The sequence below is a fragment of the Ochotona princeps genome, chromosome 7, assembly GCF_030435755.1.
Source record: "Ochotona princeps isolate mOchPri1 chromosome 7, mOchPri1.hap1, whole genome shotgun sequence".
Classification (NCBI taxonomy): Eukaryota; Metazoa; Chordata; class Mammalia; order Lagomorpha; family Ochotonidae; genus Ochotona; species Ochotona princeps.
In genome coordinates this window covers 69,974,424-69,995,237 of record NC_080838.1, presented here as the reverse complement: position 1 = coordinate 69,995,237, position 20,814 = coordinate 69,974,424, and the positions used below count along the sequence as shown (strand labels likewise).

At 40.3% G+C, this 20,814-nt stretch overlaps 1 protein-coding gene across 1 annotated transcript in view; it reads left to right on the top strand.

Moving 5' to 3' along the window:
• The window catches only part of NPFFR2 (neuropeptide FF receptor 2), a 56,695-nt gene that overhangs the window by 88 nt on the left and 35,793 nt on the right, over nt 1–20,814 (top strand). The window lies entirely within an intron of this gene.

Below are 20,814 nucleotides of genomic sequence, written 5' to 3'. Positions count from 1 at the left end.
GCGTTGTCGGGGTTGGAAAAGTGTGGCGTGGGGGCTGTTACCTTGCATTTTGCCCCTTCATCCATGGGACTTTCCCAGAGGGCTTGGCTTCTGGCTTCCGGGGCTTGCTCTCTAGCCAGACAAACCAAAAGGTGCGGGGGTGGGGACAGCGCTGCCCAGGCCAGGGCTTTCTGCACCACGCATGATGTGGTCCCAGGCTCCAGAACAGGGATCCAGCAAGGGACTAGGGACAAAGGAATGAGGGACAAGGGGAGGAGCACTCTGCTAACTCTCCAAGTGACTCCAGGTGCTCTCCTGCACCATGATGTTGGCTGTGCAAGGCTCTGGGAGTGTTCCTTCCACTCTGAGTTTCCTGCACTACTCCACTTGCTCCCTTGAGGACTCAGGGGGAGAGGTGGTGGTCTGACCATGTCTCAGGCTGCCTCCAGAACAGTCCTTCTTGTCAGAAAGATGGTGCAGGTTCTTGTCCAAGCACAGCATGCAGAGACTTGTCAGGTCTTTCTGGGGTTGGCCATAGGGTCCAGCCTCAATTCCTCCAAGCCCCCAGGGCGTTTCCAGGAATACACCCACCACCAAAGCTAGAGTCTGGAGTTCTCTATGGGGAGGAAAGGTGGTTATTTACTAGTGATAATTTCTGTCGAAGACAGAAACAGAACATTATCTGCTCAAGATAGAGTAAGAAACAAAGCATTTTCCCCCTTCTCTTTCTTAGCTAGGCTTTAGATTTCTTAGATTCATTCGTTTTAAAGAATCCTAAATATGGTATGAACTATGTGTCTGCTGCTTCTCCATTAAATCTAAGTATTCAAAGTTATTTTAACCATAAATATACATGTCTTTTTCCATTATACATAAAAGTTGCTTTCACTTGACAGGAAGGGTGGGGAAATCAGTCATTTGTAAACTATGAAGGATGAGTTAATGTTTTCAACTGGAATCCTAATTAAACCCAGCAATTTGTGTGAAAAAAAATCTTAACGATGTCTCTCAATTGAGTGCAGAATTCAATTACAGCTCATCTGTTGATGACTGCTATAGACTGGTCACTTCATCAAATAGTGTCTTGTCTGGCACACTGGTTTTAAAGGCAGATGCATACCAAAGTGCAGCAAAGGATATTGTAATGATCTGAACTGTGTTTTCATTATGGCTTGATGATAGCATGTGTCTTATATCATCATTATATGTTTTTGTCAATATATGTTTTTCTAACACCCTTGTAATTCTATATGATCTTTTTAAAAGCTGTTTATTTTTCCCTTTTCAATATTTGTAGGAAACTTCCAGGGTGTGTGAGGCTCAAACTTTTTCTTTATTTTATTCATTTATTGTTAATTTAGATGATGATTTACTCTTGGGAAATTCATATTGTTACTGTTCTTGGCTTCTATGCATGTGTTGATTGTGTGTGTTTATAATTTTAAATACATATATCTATAATAGATATGTATAACTATTTATGCTCTGTTACCTTGAAATGCACATCTGGTTGCCATATGGGATATAGGATGGGGGAACTTCAATCCTCAAGGTTTCCTACATTTAGACATAATTTTGTAGGATACCATCCTCCATTTAGACACTGATTCTAGATGAAAACATGAAACAATAATGTGTTGCAAAAATTTAGATAGATATAAATTCATTTTCTCAGACTACATGCATATGGTATTTTAATAACCTTACATTATGCTTATTATTAACCAGATGTTAAGTGCTGATTTTTCTTGCCTTTCTATTTCCTTTGGTCTTAAGTCTTATTGTGTGCTGAACTGATTCTTAAATGGATTATCTGATTGCCTTGGAACTGATATTAAGGGTCCAAAGAGTCCCTCATGTGATTAAATCAAAAAGCAATGGAAATGAACTGTCCACGCAGTGAGCTCCATTTGTCTGCTCAGAGCCCAGTGTTTCTGAATGAGCCTCAGGTCTTCCCTATGTCTTCAGGAAAAACATTTCTGAGAGCAAAGAGATCAGGTTCTCATCCACAGTGGGCTCTTAACTGGCTGTCTGCATCATCTGAATAATTTAGCCTCTCTGAGTCCAGGTTCCACTAGCATAAAAGGAGGAGTTAAAATGTGGCTTCTAGAATCCCTTCACCCTGCCAGCTTCCCCTGTTTCTATGCAGAAAGGCAGCAAACCTCAAATAAGATGGCTCAGGTTTTCTTGCTTCCTTTAGGCAAACCTCTGGGGTTTTGTGCAAACAGCATCTCCTCATACTAGAAGGAATAGTAGTATGACTTACAGAATTCTGCTGGATGCAGGTCTGCAAGTAAGGGACAGGTGCAAAAGCAATGTTTGATAAGGCACCCATCTCTAACAAATCTCAAGGGATTTCTGGCTGTGACAGAGGAGGAGATAAGCCACAAAGGGATCTGCCCTACATCTGCTCCTTACAAGCTACCTTTACAGCTGCTAGTGTGAATGACAAGGGCACCCTAAAGAAGGGTCAGAGCCTGACCATGTTCTGAATGCCTCTTTGGTGTCTCTTCTGTCCCAGACCCCAGCGTGTCACGCCACTCCCAGCATGTCGGAGTGAATCAGGTCAGCCCAAAGAAGTAAATTAATCCCAGTACACCCCACCACAGAGAAGATGCATCCGATTTTAGTTATCATGTCAAGCTAACTTCAACTCTTTTTACAGGTTAGAGTCCCTAACAGGGTGTTAAATGGCATTGTGGAAGCAGCATTGCCTAATCACAATATGCCAATCATTGGAAGAAGCAGGAGAGAGAGACAGAGAGGAGGGAAGGGGACAGGAGACAGGGAGGGATCAGTGGACAGAGTGAAAGAGTGAGCAAGATGGAGGGTGGAAAAGAGAGGGGGATAGAGAAATACTAAAAGGAGTGTTTTCCCTAAATGCCATAAGATTATTGCTGTTTTATATGTTACATTACTTATGTAAAGTGAACAAACGTAGTATGCCCTCTCTTCCACCCCTTTCTTGCTCCCCACCCAGCCTTCTGCTTCCTTCTTTCTCCCACTAGCTTATTCCACTAACCACAGGAATTTCCAGGTACATCGCTTTTGTTGCAAAAGACAGGATCTCATTCCTTATTGTGTCTCTGTGTTGTTCCATAATGTAGATGCACCATACTTTTTATCTAGTCATTCATTGATGAATAACTGGGTTGATTTCATATCATAGCTGTTGTGAATTGAACTAGGATAAGCATGGGTGTATGCTGATATCATTTTGCTTGAGTCAGTTTCTAGAAGCCCAATAGATGAGACATACGGTAGATTTTTCAGATCTCTGATGAACCTCCATACTATCCTAATGGCTGCGCTAAGGATTTCACATCACAATAATTTGGGTGTGATCATTTTCCCCATGCATTTTCAGGTATTTCATCAATCTCTTCATTTTCAAATGCTAATTTTAAAGATTTGTTTTTCTTTTGGGGGAGTCATAAGATCCGTATTTCTTACATGTTTGCATTTATTTTTAGACATTTCTGGAAGCACTTGTTGGTTTCTCCTCATTTTTTAAAGAGTTTTTAAATTTGTTTTTATTGGAAAGTCTAATTTTAGAGAGCAAAAGAGATACAGAGAAAAAGCTTTTCCATCCTTGATTCACTCCCCAAATGGATACAATGGCCGAAGCTGAGCCAATCTGAAGCCAGGAGCCAGTAGCTTTTTCTGGGTCTCCCATATGGGTAAAGGGTCGCAAGGCTTTGGGCCATCCTCAACTACTTTCCCAGGCTACAAGCAGGGAGCTGCAAGGAAACTGGAGCAGCTGGGATACAGACTGGCATCCATATGGATCCTGGTGTGTGCAGGGTGAGGACTTTATCCACTAGGCTACCACTCTAGCACCTCCTGTGTTAGTTCTTAATTTTTTTTTTCATTGGCAAAGCAGATTTACAGTGATACACAGATGCGGAGAAAAAGATCTTCTCTCTGCTGGTCTACTCCCCAAGTGGCTGCAGTGGCCAGTGCTGAGCCAATTCAAAGCCAGGAGCCAGAAGATTGTCCTGGGTCTCCCATGCAGGTGCAGGGTCCCAAGGCTCTATGTAGGCCATTCTTGACTGCTTTCCCAGGACACAAGCAGGGAGCTGGATGGGAACTGGAACAACTGAGACATGAACTGGTACCCATATGGGATCCTGGCACCTGGAAAGCAAGGATTTTGCCACTAAGTCATAGTGCTAGGTCCTCTCTGTTAGGGTTTTTTTTTTCCTTTTAAGATACATTTATTTTTATTCGAAAGTCAGATATACAGAGAGAAAAAGAGGAAGATCTTCCATCCGATGAGTCACTCCCCAAAAGTCCCCAGTGCCCAGAGCTGAGCCGATCTGAAACCAGGAGCCCAGAGCTTCTTCTATCTGGGTCTCCCACATGGGTGAAGGGTCCCAGGACTTTGGGCCATCTCAACTGCTTTCCCAGGCCACAAGCAGGGAGCTGAATGGGAAGCGAGGCCTGCTGGGATTAGAACTGGTGCCCATGTGGGATCCCAGTGTGTTCACGGCTAAGATTGTAACCACTATTTTACCACACTAGGCCCAGTCTCTGTTAGTTTTTATCTTTGAACTGTCTGTGATTTGGTGGAGTAACTGCCCCATCAATGGACATCCAGAGATATCTGGGTGGGACCAGAATACTTTGGTCAGTGCTTGAGTGTGCGATGAGAGACCAGGGTGACACCCAATTTGGACATGGTTGATATCACCTGTTACTTCAGGGAGGTCATGATGGTGAGTGTTATCATAGTCACTGTTTCAAGGTGATCCACGCCTGGGCTTAGGCCACAGTGATTACAAGCCCATCTATGCCAGCATGTGTGTCACACAAGAGATCTCTGCTGTTCCTTTGTGAACTCACAGCCCTGCCATGTTCCGCCTTGGGCAATCAGAAATCTTTCAGCCTCTGGTTTCAGATAAGTTGAATGTATTGTACAGTCATGGAATTCCCACAGTCTTTGCACGCAAGATCCAAGCAGTCACAAGGAGCTGGAGTGCCACCTAGCGAGCCTTCGCCTTTGCACCTTGTGCCTTAGAGCCTGTAGGGGCTGTGCCTGCCTCACAGGCCACGCCAGGCTGTTAGCCTGAACTGAAAGTCATCAGGGAACAAGGGTTGATCTCTTCTAGAGAACCACCTAATCACATGTTCCCCCACAGAGCCGGAAACAACGTACAGCCTCTGCAGCTGCCATGATCTTTACTGATCTAAGATTAATGCCATGATATTAATACGGTGGTCTCTCCCAGCTGGTCTATCCACACTTGCTTTCTTTACACTGCTCCTGTCCCTTTGCAGAGGAATGGGAAGAAAGAAGTGTGTCTCTCCCCCATGATGATCGACTTGAACAGACCCTGCTAGAGGCCACAGTGGGACCTGAGTTGTTTGAGTTAGGGCTGGGTATATGACAATGAGCTAATTAATTAGTAATTGATTAACCTGTTTGCTTTATGAAACAGTTCTGTAGGCTCAGGGATTTCTCCTCCCCCATCCCACTACTGATTTTCGCTCTATTACAATAGTGTAGTCATTCAAACACAGTCTTAAAGCCCATCATTCTGCTGTTTAAGTGTATCCTGACATAGTTTTCTAATAGTTAATAATGTCCCAATCCACTTTGTAGCCACGGACAGAGGAAATCTTAAGTGTTATTATAACAAGAGGAAAAAAAAATTTTCATTTCAGCAATACCAGAATGCCAATTATATCACATAGATGTCTGAATTAGAACTTGCCATTGGCAAAAGTAGAAATTTATAAGAAATAAGAGTTTATTCTTGACTTGGGGTTGTGTCATTTTCTTGATCTCTTTTTGGTTCCTTGTCTCCCACTGGTTTGCAAGGATTTTTGTTCCTGGGTACCCATTCGTGCCATTTGCCTCATCTTGTTACTTCCTGATTGGAGGCCTTTGGCTGGAATTCTCCGGAGGAGATATGCTTTGCTTCAAGGTTCTTCCGAGGAAAAAGCTGCTGTGATGCTAGCTTAGCTTTAGTTTAAGTGGATGTTTCAATTTTAATTCTCCCAGATGGATTATTAAGTACTTTATTCTTCTCCTCAGTCAAACTTCCATCTCTGAAAATGCTAAAAGCACCTACACAGTGGGATCAGTTTAACTGTGTAACTGTTCTATATCTCCATTTCTGTGAAAACATCTGTCCTTGATCACATGTGTTCTAGATTATTTTTCTGCTATCTTAAAACATAGGTGTACTCACTATGGGCTTTCAGAAATGGTCTTGTTCAGCTGTTCTTGGGCATTTATTTTCTCCAATTTTTATATTACAGAATAAGTCTCATCATCTGTGTTACAAATATTTTTGAGGCAGATTCACAATAGGATTTGCAAATTTAGGTCTTCCTGATTCCCCATTCTAAGTGTCCAGCTCCAGACGCTCAGCAGCAAGGAGTATCTGGACCCTATCCATGAAGGACTCCTGCTGCTCAGCTCTGGACTTCCCTGTGCTACACAACTGCCCAGAACAGCCCATTGTTTGTGGTGAAAGTAGTGAGTGAGCGACCATTTGGAGTATGCTGTGTACCGAGGAGAGACTCACAGCAGCACAGACCGCCATGCAGGGCAGCATGCAGGTCCAAGTGTGTGTGCTCAGTGGGATGAGCCACAGCGCAGGGCCAGGTGCAGATCAAGCTGCCTTTTTGAGGCATGATTGACAGGCCTCTACTCTCTGTGACAACCTGTGCCTAGCTACCTTCATTGATGCAGTCAGTGGGCCCTCTCTCTGCCATGACCTCTGCCTTGTGCTGGAGCAAAAGTTCCTCACTAAACCTTGTCTGGTTTGCACATATTATGACCTCTTGTCAGTTTCTGTATGAAAGTGAGGCAAAGAACCAGTGACTGATGACATTTTTACTAAGTGACATTTTTGCCCATATATGAAATGCAATAGTATTAATTTTATACATTAAATTGGCATGATTTTTAACTTAATAGTACATCCCTTAATAGTACATCCCTTCCTAAGTAATATGTATCATTAGGATTTATTTGTATACACTCTATACTTTGTTCACTGCTATAAAATAGATCTTTCATAACATTTGGGTTCTCAAGTTTTATTGGTAATATTAGGAAGTCCTCTTTTTCTTATATAGGGCTGGCATTATGATGCAGCACTATTAAGCTCCCACCTGCAAAGCCTGCATTCCATATGAGCCTTGTTTTAAGTCCAGGCTGCTTTGCATTCAATCTAGCAGCCTGGTAATTGGTCTGGAGAAACATTAAAGGACGGCTCAAATACTTGGGCTCCTGCCACCCACAGGAGAGACATGGCTTGCAGTTCCAGGTTCCTGCTGCAGCCTGGCCCGTTCTGACGTTTGTGGCCTTTTGGGGGAATGAATCAGCAGACTGAACCTCTCTCTCTCTGTCACTTTGCCTTTCAAATAAATAAAATTAATCTTTTTTGTAAAGGCCTATATGAAAAAGTCTTATTTTAAGCCACCTGTTAAACAAATTGTGATGCTAATTATAGTAGCTATTAATTACAACCTATTGATTTTCCTGGTACAAAATCTTATTACTTACATGAAGAAAATTATTTCAAGTTTACAGCATTTGCATTGATTTTACAATGTCCTTACCATTCTGTGTCTTTTATAATTCCCATGACAAGGTTATCTTGTAATGAATGGTAATAATGCTTTCAGGCATGACTACTAAAATTTCAATACAGTCTGAGAAAATTATGAGAAAATACAGTCTGAGAAAATTATGACTGTAATTTATAATAATTTGCATTTGGTTAGTCATTTAAAATTGTCTTCTGTTTCTTTTATATGGATGACCATAAATAATGTCAGAATTTTATTAGTATGATTATCTCTATTTCTTGCTTGACAAAATACATTAGGTTGATGGTTTTCTTGACATTTACTCAAAATGAGATCTTTTTTGATCCTTCTTTTCACTTATGTGATCTGATGTTTATCTAGAAAATGTTTATTGAAAATGTTGAAATCTAGTTTGTGGTGTATTATTATATACTGTTGGGTGATTTAGGAAACTTTCATCTCAGTATGCTTTGAGACTTCATATATTGGATTGGTTATTATATTGCTATAATTAAGGTCTTATGTAATATTTATGTTTGTCTTAAAATAATTTGAATTTCTCATTTTATGGCTTAGAATTATTATTATTTGATGATACAGTTCCATAAGCTCTGGGGTTTCTGTTATCCTTTCCTCAAAACCCCTTCCCTCCACTGAAATACCCTGTATTAATACAATAGTACAGACCTTCATAAATAGTCATAAGTCCATCATTGTGCTATTAAGTGTATCCTGACATTATAGGTATGGACAATGTTTCTGAATGGCAGCCTTTATTCTCAATGTTTGACATGAAATATTTCATTCAATTCTGCATTTAACCTTTCAGAAAGGTACTATCATTATTTATCCTTAACAGAGCAGTAGCCTTGTGGCATCTGTATATGTTTAAGGGACAAACTTCACTGAAGAAGTGTTAACCAGATTAGAGTTGATACACTTGAAGCTTGAACTTATGCATAATTTCCATGAATGTTTAATTGGTGATCCCAGTTAGTAAGTGCAGAGTAGCTGATTACTTGAACCAGGTTATATACGGTACTAAAGTACTGAGAGTCTCCGCTTGGTGGACATTCACATTAAATACAACCCTTGAATCTGTGTTCACTGTTGTTTCATCTGCCTCAGACCCATCTTATTTGACTGATTTGCCCATTAATAGCTCATTATGTGTTGTTACATCAATAGTAATTTTTCTTGCAAGATGAATTTCACAATCAGTTATGATAGTCAGTCAATGTGCTACTCGTCTGGAAGATTTCCTGCTCCTGGTGCCTTCAGGGTCATCTCTGAATGCTGCAGCGATTTCCTTCTGATCGGTGTCATGCAGCCTGTATGTTTGGCTTACCCCAGAAACTCCACAGAAGGTGATACATGTGGGTGGCAGGGGAAATGATAGCATTGCAGGAAAAGATTCAATAGGAGTATGAACTCTACTCAAACAGAATTCTATTCTGAGGCCATACATATCAAGTATGTGGTAACATTGATAGTTTGAGAAATACCTAAAGAAGAGTGGAAAATTAATCTCGATGATAGCTTATTTTTCCATTTTTAGTAATTATGTGTCAATGTAAATACTGCAGCAAGTTGCAAACTGTTTGGAAACAGAAATTTGCTGTTCTCCTAAAAGGATTTGTATTTGCTGTACAACTGTTGGGGTTTGTTATTTTCTCACTCTATGGTTGCCCCAGCTCTTTTTCAGTGTGCTGCCTGATGCAATTGGATCTTCATCATTTTTCAGACTTCGCTAAGTGTCATCACAGCTCACACTGCAGAGGAACAGGCTATAAAGCCTTCCCTTGCACTGGACTTTACTCACATTGAGCAATGTTTGGACTGCACAAAATTCCAGTAAATCCAGTACAAACTACTATTTGTAGAAGCCAATAAGCCCATGAAATTCTGTCCTTCTTAGTTATTCAGGAGTGCAAGTAGTGACACCTGCCTTTACTGTCTCAAGGATAATTATTTTTTAAAGATTTATTTATTTTTCGTTGAAAAGGTAAATTTACAGAGAGAAGAGAAAAAGAGAAAGCTTCCATCTGCTGATTCACTCCGCAAGTGACTGCAACAACCAGAACTGAGCTGATCCAAAGCCAGAAACCAGGATCTTCGTCTGGGTCTTTTTCGTGGGTGCAGGTGCACAAGGCTTAGGGCCGTCCTCGACTGTTTTCTTAGGCCACAAGCAGGGAGCTGAAAGGGAAGTGGAGCAGCAGGGGCATGGACCAGCACCCATATGGGATCCCAGCGCATGCAAGGAGAGAATGTAGCCACTAAGCTATTGTGCTGGACCCAGGGATAATTATTCTTATCCTAGACCACTTTATCCTAGAAAAATTCTTTAATATGGCAAATACCACAGATCTGTCACCAGATGATAGGAAGTATTTGTGTCTTCTCAGGGTATGTAATGAATTAGTTCATTTATGTTCACCAGGCCCAACAACCGGGCTGTGTCAATACAGTAGACCTCTGTAATTGCTAAAAAAGCAAGGCACTGAAATTTGGATTTTAACACAGAACTCACGAATTCAGTTAGACATAGTACTGCTGCAATGGAGTACAGATGGATCACTCTCTATATACAGTGAAAGCAAACTACTTTTCTTCCTAGTTTGATATTAAAAGGAGAAATGCTACTTGTCCAATAAGGTACTGCAAACCAGATTCCAAAGACTGTTTATTTGCTCTCATAAATGTGATATTTCTGCAAAAGCAGTCCATGAAATAAATGTCCAAATAAAATTCACAGTAAGACTCCTATCAACCCATGACTCAGCTGTCCTGAGCTTTAGAAACACTTATTTGAAAATGGAGAGATGAGAAGTGGAGGTAAAGGAGAGACAAACAGAAAGAGAACTCTGATCCACTGGCTTACTCCCCATTTACTAGGTCAGGCTAAATTCAGGAGTCTAAAACACAATCCGGTTTCCCATGTGGATGGCAGGGAACCACAATACTCAAACCATGATCTGCTGTCTCTTTGCATGTACATTAACTAGACCATGGAATTGGGGATGGAATCTGTACTTCAATCCAGAAACTCTGATACGGGTTTCAATTTTTCTAAGGGATGTTTTAACTACGATGTCAAATGCCTGCTCCTGTCTACCCGCTCTGGATAACTGGATGGGAACAGTGAGGAATCAGTACTCTGTCTGAGTGGTTGATGGGGTACACTTCTCTGCAACACCTAACAATAGGACCATGATTCGAGTTGGATGTCCCCTGGGGTTCAGGGAGAGTTGCATAATCTTTAACTGGGCTCTTTCTAGTTTTAAACCAGTAAGTCTGTGGATCAGGAAACCACAGTGAGGAGTCTTTCATGTATTTGCTGTGTCCAACAATAGTATGGCTATTGCAATGCTGGATTTAGCAGTGGGGAGAAGAGAGCCATGGCATGTTTCAAACCCAGAGTTTCTGCTGTGAGATAGACTCCAGCTCACATCTCATTCATCATGTGAACTCTACACACCTTCACTATGGCCTGTGCTCTATGGATCAAGTTAGCAATGATTGCCTGAAAGATCTGGTGATTTTTTTCCTCCAGATCATCATTATTGTAACAATTAAGTGCAATGCTCTTATTAAGTACTATGGAAAAATTTGAGGTCGCTTCTTCTGATGGATCTAACTTCCTGTTTAATGAAGTCTGGGTCTGTAAATTAGCTTTGTCCCAAATATGAGACTATGAATTTTCATTGCAATGACTTAATGCCTTTGTGCAGCCTTTACTGTTAAAGGATGTCTCTAGTAGTCTATTAAAAGCTTTGAGTCTGTAGCATTTTGCAGCTGTTTGTGAAATTAGTAAAATCATCCTCATAATGGGATTACGTCCCATAGGATAAGAAAAAATCATTTTTGTCTGGTGGTTAAGTATTGTTCTTTGCTCTCAATTCAGGATCACATGTCCTTTGCAGAGAGCCTGTCTCAGTGATAGTATCATCCACCTTCCACCAGTCCATGCTCCAATTTCGGAGTATCTCCATACTACAGAACATTCCAGGGATGATGGTACCTGACTAATCAATGTGTTTCTCATTGCTTTTGGCAAAGAAAAGTTTTCTGGAACACTCTCAGCCATATGAAGAAGTAAACTCCTTTCTCAGTACGAAAAACATGTATAAAAAGTATAGGTATCTGGTCTGGTGGTCTAGAAAGTTGATCCTCTGCCTGTGGCATCAATATCCCACATGGGCTCAGATTTGTATCCCAGCCACTCTGCTTCCAAGCCAGCTCCCTGCCAATGTCCTGAGAAAACAATGAAGAATGGCCCAAGTCCTTGTGCCCCTGTACCAACTTGAGAGATCTGGCAAAACTCCTCGCTGCCAGCCTCAGGCAGGGCCAACTCTGGGTATTCCAGCCATTTGGGGGGTGAGACCACAGATGGAAGATTGTTCTTTCCATCTTCCCCTCTCTCTTTCTAATTCTGACTTTCAAGTAAAAAACAAATAAACAAACAAAAAAACTTAAGAAAAAAATCATAGCTGCATTTTAGATTAACATTGAATTTAACTAAACCAGGCAGATTTATTTCAGCTATTTAAAATATATTAGAACTTCTGACAAGTACATGGGGTGGGTGGCAGAGAAGAAAGGAAGGAGAGGAAGGAAGGAAGAGGAATGTAGAGGAAGGGAAGGGAAGGGAGGGGAGAGGAAGGTGAGTTAAAGTCTGGACCTTTGCTTGTGTTGTGTTACTTAAGGATATTTTCTGGTATGATTAGAAGCCAATGCACCTGAGTCGTCTTCACCGTCACTTTACAAAATACTAGCAGAGCTGAGCTTTGGCAGACCACCTACCTTCTCTGTGCCTCAGTTCTGCTGGCAATAAACTGTAGCCAATCCTGCCTCTTCGTTTATTTTCTGATTTTAAAATATTTATAATTTATTTTCGTAAAATGCACCAATTCCATATATTTCACAGTACAGATTTGGGAGCATCGTGATAGTTCCCACCACACCCCTGCTCTTGGCTGTGTTTCCTACTCATTGTCCTCATTGTTCTCCACCTTTTTTCGTTTAAAAAAATGTTTACAGTGGCACACCTTTATTTCACTTAAAAATCACAGGCTTAATATGGGTGCTGAATCATGCCCTGGCTGCTCCACTTCTCATCCAGCTCCCTGCCTGTGGCCTGGGAAAGAAGTCGAGAATGGCCTAAAGCCTTGGGACCCAGCAGCCACGCCACATGGGAGATGAGCTCCTGGCTTCAGATCAGCTCATCTCTGGCCATTGCGAGCATTGGGGAGTGAATCGGTAAATGGAAGATCTTTCTGTGTCTCTTCTCTCTGTATGTCTGCCTTTCCAATAATAATAAATCTTTAAAAGTTTCTGCTTTGAAGTAATTGGTGGGGGAAGTTTTTACTAAGGGGATGAGGTATTCTAATGATAAGTAGAAGAAAACAGGAGAATTCTAATCATTCAGCAGGCGTATTTAAAACAACCTATAAGCAAATACAACCATAAGGGCATTCTGCAGTACTGCTTGAGAACAGCAAGAGAGAGATTTTGCTTTGTCACCTCACTTGACAGGTGAAGCCTTCCAGCTGAGCAGCTGAGCTACGTGGGACATGAACAAACTTTATATGAAGAGGGGGGTCCAGGTTTTTTCAGGAAAGCAGTGTTCTACCTATTATATGGCAAGCCACCCAAATAGGTTTTGAGCATACAAACTTGGCCACAGAAATTATTGTGCATCTGAAAACTATTGGGAATTTAAAACAAAACTATGAATAGGATGTTAGCAATTGACTTATCTGAAGAGTTAGGCTTTCAATAGGATAGAAATAATGGAGTTCCTATTCAAAACTATATTTCATCAGAAAAAAAGCTGCTAAAATGGATAAGAAATGTAACAAGAGAACAAATACACAGAAAATCAGTTTTCACAGTGGTGAAGCACCACCAACCATGAAAATCAACGCTCTGGGGCAGAAGATGATGGACGTAAAATACCACAGCAGGGAATTGTATATTAGTTATCTATTGCTGGAAACAAATTACCCAAATACTTCACTGCTTGAAGTAACAACCGTTTCTGCAGGCCAGGAATTAGGTATGTTCACAAGCTTTAGCAGCGTCCAGTTTCATGTGTGCTGTCACTTGTCACTGCCCATGAGCAGCTCACAACTTGTCACTCACTTCCTCACAGCAGGGGGAGAGACAAGCAGTGTATCACTTAATCTGAGAAGTGACTTTCAACACTTCTGCCACATCATGGATGTTATCAGCAACTTACTACATCACATCCACTCTCAAGGAGAGGAGGACGTGTTACACAGTTCCAGGAAGCACAGGTCATTAAGAGCCAGTTTGTAAGCTGCCCTCAAAAGGTATCAAAAAGTAATTTTATCAAAGAGAACAACGCTTCAGGAAAAAAAAAGAGCATTCCTATTCAAGGGAAGATTGTTTTCAATTTTCTGCATTTGTTTAAAGGATGTACTCTTGAAACTAAAAATAATTGTATCTATGGACTACCTTAAATCTGTTTTCTTTGTATTAATATCACATTAGCATAATTGGTAAGAATTGTGTTGCAGGAGAATCAGGTGTACTAATGAACTTTTAGTAAGAAGGCAAAAAGGAAGAAAGAAAATAGCGAAGGAAGAAGGGAAGCAAGGCCCTGTGAGTGTGGGCATGGGCAGAGCACAGGCTGCTGTGGCCAAGGCCCTGTGAGTGTGGGCATGGGCAGAGCACAGGCTGCTGTGGCCAAGGCCCTGTGAGTGTGGGCATGGGCAGAGCACAGGCTGCTGTGGCCAAGGCCCTGTGAGTGTGGGCATGGGCAGAGCACAGGCTGCTGTGGCCAAGGCCCTGTGAGTGTGGGCATGGGCAGAGCACAGGCTGCTGTGGCCAAGGCCCTGTGAGTGTGGGCATGGGCAGAGCACAGGCTGCTGTGGCCAAGGCCCTGTGAGTGTGGGCATGGGCAGAGCACAAGCTGCTGTGGCCAAGGCCCTATCAGTGTGGGCATGGGCAGAGCACAGGCTGCTGTGGCCAAGGCTCCTGTGCCCTCCCCACTGCCCACAAATGTGGTGACACAGAAGGAAAGCTTGTAGCTTCACTCAAAAGTCAACCGTGCCCAGGGACTTCAGTACACAAAACAGATATGACAACTGCCTCCAAGGTATTCATTGGCCAGAAAGAAATAGAAAGCCAACAGCTAGCAGAGGTTGAGGAGAAAAGTAACGTAGCACAGAGGCAGTTGGCAGAAAAATAATGTAAAGAATATGGGGAAAATGTTAAATTAGAGCATGTAGAGACAAAGGCAAAGAGAAATCATTTGTTTGGGACATAATTTTTCTGTAGGTAGGCAGAAAAAGACGTGACTATTTTGAGTACTAGATTGGTGAACTAGGACATCAAGTTAAAGAAGTGCATCTCTGACAAAAATCAAGACAGAGGGGAACAATGCAAGTCATTAGTCATTGTTCAACAAATAAGAAAAACAGGCCCCTGGCCTAAAGACTTCTTACACAGTGAGATGGAGTAAAGTTCTGGTGTTAATGTTTTTAAAGAAACTCCTGAGACCCAGGGCTGTGATATAGCAGGTAGAACTAACACCAGCATTTCATATGGCCACCAGTTCACATCCTGACTACTCCACTTTCCAATCCAGCTCCTGGAATATGGCCTGAGGAGAGCAGCAGAAATGGCCCGGGTATTTGGGCCCCATGGAAGACTTGACTGAAGCTCTTGGCTTCTGTCTTTTTTTTTCTTTGTTTTTTTTTTCTTTGTTTTACTTTCATTTCATTTTATGACACAGTTTCATAGGCTCTGGGATTCCCCCAACTCCTCCCCAAGTCCTCCCCCCAATTTTGGATTCCTCCACATTGTTGCAGTAGTACAGTTCAAATCCAGTCATGACTCCTTCATTGAAAGCATGTACCATGCATAGAGTCCAGCATCTTATTGTCCAGATAAATTCAACAGTTTCCTTGAGAGACTTTCCCTGGTCTGAAAGTAGAGGTGGTGGAGTATCATCCCCTCCAATGAAAAGCCACAACATAACATCAAAAACAATTTACAATATCATGGAGTTAATTGACACAGTATTGAGTTCCAATATGCTAGAAAATGCAAGTTCTTAACCACGTCCTGTGACTACTTCATTGACATTTCAAGTTTAGTTTATACATACCCAGATGCTATAGACCTTAAAATGGGCATAGGGTACTATTCAGCTGTTTCATGTGTATTTTCATTTTTATATTTACCAGCTTATAGTATTGAAGCATGATTTTTACTGAACTTGGCAAATTTTAGAATAGTTCAAACAGGCTTATAACTCTAACAAGGCATATGTTAACAATTGAGGCTCAGAACAGTTGAAAATAATACAGTGTATACTGACAAATAAACAGGCTAAACAATTACAAGATAACTCATGCCATGGATTTTCAGTATCTACAGGGCAGGTGAGTGTAAATTGCAACTAATCTCCACAACATTTAAATATCATAAACCTGTGTTTACGGTGCAAGATTCCTCACAATCATGGCTTATTTTTACGTACAAATTCATTTTTAATGATTTTTAAAATTTCTATCCCTAATTGTGAAAAATCCAATGTTTAAAACTTGATTTGATTAAAATAGTTAATAGTTTACTAAAATGATAAACTAAAATTTGATATAAAATTTACTAAGCCACATGCTTGATTCTTATACATACAACTAAGCATGGGTAGCAGAAAGATGTTTGTTGAAAACAAAACTCAAAGCAAAAAGCTGCTGAACTCAGAACACTATTTAAAAGAAAGGCCAGACTAATAAATTAACAGAATTGGCAATTTTTAGACAGATTATGATGTAATAGTAACTCGTAGTATCCTGTAACATGAAAGAAAAATTATTGGTACAACTGACAGCATAGATGGCTCTCAAATGTCTCATGCTATATAAAAAAAGTCAAGTAAAAACAGATTTATTTCGTAGATTTCACTTAGAAGATATCCATGAAAAGAAACTAGGGAAAGAGAGAAATTGATGGTTGCCGTAAAAATATGTGAGAACATGAAGCAATGGTATGGGGGTGGATACCCTGATCACTGAAGATTCCTGAAAGTTCAATTGAAGCATGTTTTTGTATCAAAAAGATTTAATTCCATTTCAATCTTCTAAATTTTAAATACCTGGCACATAGCTTCTTTGTTCTCCCTTAAGTGAGAAACCTAAATAATGCATTTTTCCTTCTATTATAAATTTAGCAAAATGTATAGATCATTGTATACTACATAGATGTATTAATTGTTGGAAAACATAAAAGTTTTTCTAAATATTTCAGATTTCTGTTATATCATGATGATTTTAATAGCTTTATTTTGTGCAAAGTAGTAAAAAAAAAATCTCAAGGCTTCTGTCTTTAGTCTGGCCCAGTCCTCACTGTTTTGACCGTCTAGGGAGTGAAACAGCAGATGACAAATCTCTGTCTCACCTTCTCACTGTGTAGCTCTGTCTTTCAGATAGATAGATAGATAGATAGATAGATAGATAGATAGATGAATAAATGTAAAAAGTTTGAAAGGAAACATCTGGGCATCTATTTGTACAATTACTTTATTAGGAAGAAAAATTATTTCTTGTCTATTATAGATTATAAAAATTGAGCCGGGAAGATCAGCCTTTCTTCCAACAGGTGCTAATGTGATCTATTTTTTGTTCATCAACCCCACTGTGCTGCCATTCCTTTTCCCATTTCCTGTGGTGAGGGGAGTGTCTCCCCAGTTACAGATAGCATTGCAGTCTACGTTAGTGAGTAAAATGATTTGTTACAATTGTATCTTGACAGCAGAAGGATGCAGAAACTGTCCCAGACAGATCTGACCTCATGATCAGCTTCGTAAGTGTCACACTTTTACTGCTTTTAGAGTTCAGCATATAGTGGCTGCTGTCTGCTTCCTTGACCACCCTGCAGTGGACAATGGCCAGCCTTACTCCTCTAGTCCCACAGTCCCCCTTATTTCATATTTCACTCCATATACCTTTAAAGTCTGTCTGTTTTTTTTTTTCTTTTGTGAATGTCTTCATTTATGTGTGTTTCTGTAGCAGAATGTCAGGGGCTGGATAATTGAGCAGGAGCATGAATGTATTCTTTGCATAGTTCTGAAGACTGTCAAATCCATGATCAAGGCACTGGCAGATTTGGTCATCTTGGAAGAGCTGCTCTCAGCTTCCAATAGGGCACCATGCTGTTGAGCTTGAGGCGAGCAGTGTTGCTTTATCACAAGCAGAAGGAGGAAGGGCAAGAGAGACAGATTGTATGAGAACTTTAATCTGACTCATGAGGGAGGATCCCTGGAACCTAATCACCTCTTAATAAGTTTACTTTCTATAGGCTCAAAGCCTAAATCTTGGAGAAGACACATTTAAACCGTCACACCACCCCTGTGAGGTTTTAATGGTGCATCCCTAGTTCTTAAAACAGAAGCCTGTGGCAAGTACCTCACTATTCATTTTTGTCACTATACAGAATTTCCTGACACAGGCCACTTATGAAAAGGAGGTTATTGAATCCTCAGTTCTGGAACAGGCAGTTCAAACACCTAGTGCAGACACTGGGGAAGTTCCCCATGGCTGGATGACAGCAGCACATTTGGGAAGAAAGTCACATCTCCAATCAGGAGAAGGAAGACTCAGCTTATTCCTTTGATCACAATCCAATTGCGAGAAGTCCAAGGTCACAAGAGATTTATCTTAATGCTTTGGGAAGAAAAAGCATGGACTGAAAAATCTCCAACTGGGCCCCATCTCAAAACTAGCACCTTGGATACCAAAGCTTAAATAGATGTGACATTGGGGACCACCCCAACCATATCCAGCCCGTAGCAATAAGCACTGTACAACTAGTCATCAAATGAACCCATTAAGAAATGGACTCGTCAATAATGAGTATGTGAAAAAATGTAGAAGAATGAATGAAAGTGATGTTCATTAAGAAATTGGAAAGGGGAAAAGCAGATGGATCCAAGTTTGCCAGTAAAGAGCAGTGGTTAAGTGCCTACAATTAGACTTTTCCATTATTAACTATATAGTATTCAACCCGAGTTATTTGATTTCTTACTCTTCAGTTTCCTATGTTGTGAGATTGTAGTAATAATTATAGCTTCTAAATCAAAAGCACGTCATAGGAACTGAACATCTTAGAGAATGTATCAGTGAGTGGCACAGTAGTACTTAATATTGTTCCTTTCTTTTTCTTTTTCTACTACCAGCATAACATTTTTATTTTACATTATAGTCATAGGATTGGTGCTCCAGTAAATAAAGAGTTCAATAAACAAAAAGCAAAAGGACGATAGTTTAGCAGGAACACAGGAAATCGTCACAAAAAAACATCAAATGAAAAGAGGCCTATTTCACCCCTATACAGTTAACTTTAAAATGGGCACAGGTTATCAGACTATTGTAGCTTATAATGCCTAACAATTTGCCTAGAATGATTCAAAGCAAAATTTGACAAAAGCATAATATTTGCAACAAAATTTCTACATAGGCATTTTTTTTTTTGGTTTCTTAAAAAATTTCTGCTCCCACACAGTGAAAGGACATGTGGTATTTATCTTTCTCTGGTGGCTCATTTCACTCAACGTGATGTCGTCTTAGTGCATCTATTTTGATATAAATGATAGAATTTCATGCTTTTTATAGATGAACAACTTTGTTGTATGGATAATAGAGATTCTAATCCATAGATAATTGAGAGGAATCATGGTTGATTCCGTATTTTCACTATTGTGAACAATGCTGCTAAAAATGTGGAAACGAAGGTGTCTGATAGTGTGAGTTCAAGTCTTTTGAACATCAACTACACAATAATGTGATGACACATCCTATGGCAAGCCTATTTCTAGCTCTCAAAGAAACCTGTGTACTATTTTCCACAGTGACTGCACTAACATGCATTTCTACCAACAGTGCATAGGAGTTCCCTGTTTTCCATATCTTTGCCAACATGTCTGCTCTCTGTCTTTTGGAAAGCAGCCAGTTTGAAAGGGATGCGGCAGTATCTCATTGGAACTTTGCTGTGTATTCTCCTGACGGATAGTTGCATTGAATGTATATATGTCTTTGCCATTTGTTTCTCTCCTTTTGATAACTGTGTGTTGAGGTCCTTTGCCCATTTCCTAATTTGATTGCTTTATTCTTGCTGTTGTTGAGAGTTTTGAGTTACTGATACCTTCTCTATAGTAAGCCTTTGCCAGATAACTAGTCCTTTTTCCTCTTCTGTTAAATGTCTCTTCACTCTATTGATTGTTTTATTTGATGTATAAAACCTGTGAGTTTGATAAAATCCCATTTGTCTAGTTTTACTTTGTGGTTCCTATAGTAGAAGTTATCACTTATACCAGTATCTTGAGGTGTTTCCCCTATATTTAACTTCAGTCAACTTCATAGTTGTCTGATATGTGCTCATCTAATAGCTCTTGTTATAGAACCAAAAGCTCTAGTCCCAGGACTTAGGATTTGAACTGAACCCTGTTCTGGTCCTGTAGGGTATACAGGAGATTTTATGCTGGCAGCTATGGGTCCAGATAAATGAAATGCAAATGGGTCCCACCAGGGACATAAGGATAGAAAGAGAGGTAAATGAAAATCTAGAAAATTATTGAATGGGAAGTGAATCCTCTCTGTACATCTGACTTTCAAAAAAAACACTTAAAAATACACATTGTCTATATGTCACTAGGTTTATATTTCCAACCTCTATACAAGAGTGTGTTAAGGAGTTAACAGAAAAAATGGAATTAAAAGTAGTGCATTTTCAGCTTCGTTTTCAGTCAATCTGGAAACACTCCATTTTGGAGTCAACCTCCTCCTGGCTTTCACTACCAATGCATTTAAGTTGCACTGAGTGTGTCATGTTATGTTGTTTGTTGTTTCTTGGAATGAATTTAGCAGAGCCAATTTGTGTCACTAACACGTTGCAGAAGCACCGAGTGCAATCACTGTTAACTTATTCCAGGAGCAGTGGTGAGCCAGGCAAATGACAAGTTAGCTGCTTATCCTTTAAAACAGCATTGGGTATAAAGAGAAGGAATATTCAACCACCCTCAAATATATAAAGATGAAGTTTTTGCTTTCCTTCCTCCAAGTGACCTTCTAATGAGGTGAACACACCATTTATATCCCATTTGTATTTGTATGATATGATTGATATACATGATTTTGTTTCTAGGGAAAATGCAGCTATTTTACTAAGATTCATTATTAATTAGCATCTCTGAAGGGCTGTTCTTTTTCTTGTCTATTGTTGCAGCTGAAATTGCAGCAGATCTCAACAGTCACCCAC